Source organism: Lipotes vexillifer, unplaced genomic scaffold, assembly GCF_000442215.2.
Source record: "Lipotes vexillifer unplaced genomic scaffold, Lipotes_vexillifer_v1.1 scaffold636, whole genome shotgun sequence".
Lineage (NCBI taxonomy): Eukaryota > Metazoa > Chordata > Mammalia > Artiodactyla > Lipotidae > Lipotes > Lipotes vexillifer.
In genome coordinates this window covers 958219-962079 of record NW_006786547.1, presented here as the reverse complement: position 1 = coordinate 962079, position 3861 = coordinate 958219, and the positions used below count along the sequence as shown (strand labels likewise).

General features: G+C 47.0%; 1 non-coding gene across 1 annotated transcript; it reads left to right on the top strand.

The window, feature by feature from the left end:
* Nucleotides 1-3004: 3004 nt before the first annotated feature.
* TRNAG-UCC (transfer RNA glycine (anticodon UCC)) lies at nt 3005-3077 on the top strand. Its single transcript has one exon. It is a non-coding gene; the product is annotated as a tRNA-Gly (tRNA).
* Nucleotides 3078-3861: the final 784 nt, after the last annotated feature.

Genomic DNA, 3861 nt, shown 5'->3' with positions numbered 1-3861 from the left:
GACGCGCAGGCTCAGCCGCCATGGCTCACGGGCCCAGCCGCTCCGCGGCATGTGGGATCTTCCCGGACCGGGGCTCGAACCCGTGTCCCCTGCATTGGCAGGCGGACTGTCAACCACTGCGCCACCAGGGAAGCCCCTTTGTCTCTGATTGTTAGCGTTGACCTCGGTTTGGGTAATACTTGTGCTTTGCACAGTGCTCACCCTTTGTAGCATTCTTATAGGTTTATGCTCCACAACACAGAAATTCTGATAAATGTGTACACTTTAACAATATAATATCCAGTTATCTTACCAGCAAAAGCAAGTATATTTAGGAATTACAGTTCAGAATATTAAAACTGTGGCAGACCATAGGCAAAGCGGAAGAACAGGAAGAACTTGCTTTTATAGGGAGAAGGGGGAGTTGGGACGGGCTGTGATAACCAAAGAGTTTGGGGAGCTGGGGGTCCAATGGAGGCTTCCTGTTGGCTGGACTGCTGCAGTCTCTGATTGGCTGGGCTGTTGGGGGGTGGAGGGAAGTTTCCTTCCTCCTGCCTGACGGTAAGTAGAGGCACCTTCCTGCCCAAGATGTAGGCAGAGATCTCTTCCTGTTTGGGGTAATTGACGTGCATGGCAGGCATGAGGGCGCACCATACAGGCCAGTCCCGAGTCAACTCCAACTTCGGCTGAGTTTTCTGTAATTAAATCCACACATTATGTCCAGCAGTCAGGACAACCGAGTCCTCTGCTAACAATTTTGCACAGACTCCCTTTTGGTTCATACGACAAACCTTGTTTCTCCTTTGCTCTGCATACTTCCAGTTCCAGGCGCTTGCGGGTAGTACTTGGCAGATGTAGAAAACGTACCTGCCCCAGGACAGGCCAGCAAGGCTGTGAACAGCATAAAAAGATCCCATATACCCCAACTAAGTGCATCCCAACTCAAGCTCCTCTTAGTGGGGTCCCCAAAATGCCTGTGGTCACTGCAGCGGGCCCAGGAAGAGTGTGAATAGAGAGGAGGCTGCTTGGAAAGAGATGGCGGTCTTAACCTATTTCAGTCAAGACATCCTACTCCTGGAACTTAAGCAACACCCGGCCATGTGAACCCTCGAGTGAGGCCCTCTCTTGAGAGCTGTGATCCCCAAAGGAGAAGCTGCAACAGCTCCGTGGTGTTGCATCTGCCCTGGTTGGCTCAGCCCAGAGAGGGGGCATCCTAGACCCTGGTGTCTTGTGTCCATTCAGATGTCTGCCAGGATAGCCATCATCACATCTGGCCCTTGGTCAGGAGTCCAGGTCTGATGCCACAGAGACCTCTGCAGCCCCTGTCCCTGTGGCATGAGCTACCACCAGGGCGCCGGTGGTACAGGTGTCTGTGCCTCTCCCCCCGACCCATTCCCTGTCGGGTCACCCATGCTCACCTGCTCCTGGCTCTGGATGCTCCTGATTTACTCAGAGTCCACGGGAGAGTAGCTTTGGGGGCAAGGCTGCAGCAGGTGGCATGGAGAATCAGCTTCGAGAGGCCTGGTGAGCAGCTCACATCTCCCCTGAGGTGCCGCACCGCTGCTGTTTAATGAATCCCCTGCCCGCCTTCTTTAAAGTAACCAGTGTCACACATCTCCATTCATGGAGAAGAGAAAAGAGAATTCTGTAGCCTTCTGGAAAACAAAGATAAAACATGGCTATTTCTATATTTCCCAAATAAAGATATTAACTTGAATATTGTATCCCTGATGAAAATTAGATTTTTTTTTTGATGTGGACCATTTTTAAAGTCTTTATTGAATTTGCTACAATACTGCTTCTGTTTTACGTTTTGGTTTTTTGGACGCGAGGCATGTGGGATCTTAGCTCCCTGAGCAGGGCTCAAACCCGCAACCCCTGCATTGGAAGGCGAAGTCTTAACCACTGGACCGCCAGGGAAGTCCCTCCCTGATGAAAATTAGCATTAAAAGTTATCAACTAAATACTATCCAGTAAAATCTAGTAAATGTGAAGGTCTGTACACCTCATGAAGGAAGGGTTACTCACACATTTAAAGGCAGTTCATGATTACCATGGCCAACAGCCCTTGAGGTGGCCCCAAGGATCCCACTTCCTGGCAGCCCAGCCTTTGTGTAATCTCTTTCCCCTCTGTAAAAAAACATCTTTTATTGTGATAAAATACACTTAACATAAAAATTACCATCTTAACCGTTTTTAAAGTGTAGAGTTCAGCAGCATTAAATACATTTATGATACTGTGAAGCCATCACCCATAATCCATCCCCAGAACTCTTTATTTTGTAAAACTGAAACTCTGTTCCCATGAAACACTAATTCCCTATTTCTCCTCTCCCCCAGCCCTCGGCACCCACCACTCTACTTTCGGACTTTCTGACTTTAACTATTCTAGGAACCTCATATAAATGGAATCCTACAATATTTGTCCTTCTGTGACTGGCTTATTTCACTCAGCATAACGTCTTCAAGGTTCATCCATGCTGTAGCCTGTGTCAGAACTTCTTTCTTTTTCAAGGCTGAATAATAGTCCATTGCATGTACATACCACATTTGCTTATCCATTCAGCCATTGATGAACACAGGTTGCTTCCATATTTAGCTATTGTGAGTAGTGCTACTGTGAACATGGATGTACACATATCTTTTCGAGACCCTGATTTCAGTTATTTGGATATGTACCCAGAAATGGAATTGCTGATCATATAGTGACTCTAGTTTTAATTTTTTGAGGAATTGCCTTGTTTATTTTTGAAGGATGTCTTATAAATATTGTCCCATTGTGTTCTGACCTCCATTGTTTCCAATGATAAATCATCCGTCGTTCATATCTATTTTGATAATTGTGCCCTGCATGTAATGTGACATGTTCTCTGGCTGCTTCAAGATTTTCTCTTTTTTTGTGGGGGAGGGGGTTCCTATTGTGTGCCCAATTATACCGTCCTCCATATTTATCCTGCTTGGGTTTGCTGAGCTTCTTGGATCTATATATTAATGTTTTTAATCAAATTGGGAAAAATTTGGGACTTCCCTGGTGGTCCAGTGGTTAAGACAATGCACTTCCAATGCAGGGGGTGCAGGTTCGATCCCTGCTCAGGGAACTAAGATCCCACATGACACAAGGTGTGGCAAAAAAAAAAAAAAAAAAAAAAAAATTGGGAAAAGTTTCACTAGTAGTCAAATATTTTATTTATTTATTTATTTATGGCTGCATTGGGTCTTCGTTGCTGCATGCACGGGCTTTCTCTAGTTGCGGCGAGCAGGGGCTACTCTTTGTTGCGGTGGCTTCTCTTGTTGCAGAGCACGGGCTCTAGGTACGTGGGCTTCAGTAGTTGTGGCATGCAGGCTTAGTAGTTGTGGCTTGCGGGCTCTAGAGCACAGGCTCAGTAGTTGTGGTGCAGGGGCTTAGTTGCTCTGCAGTATGTGGGATCTTCCCAGACCAGGGCTCGAACCCGTGTCCCCTGCATTGGCAGGAGGATTCTTAACCACTGCACCACCAGGGGAGTCCCTAGACAGACACTTTCTGAAAAGAAGGAGCCTTTGGGGATTAGGAGTAACCCACTGAGGTTTTCCTTTGGGGAAGAGCCCTCTGGCCAGTGTGGAGGATGGGGGTGTGAACATGGGGTGAAGGCAGTGCTCAGGGGAGTATGGGCAGTGAATTGGACTGACCAGGGCAAAAGGAGTGGTCAGGGGGCTGAGAGGGGCTGAACACCCTATGGAAGCTAACTATGTCAGGTTGGATCAACAGGCCAACAAGCTACTTGTTACTCATTGTTAACTTAAAAGTTATTGGTTACATCCTTTGTTAGTATTTTGATGGATATGACCGTACAAGTATTGTTCACAGCAGATCTGCATAATGCATTGTGATTCCACTTCCTTTCC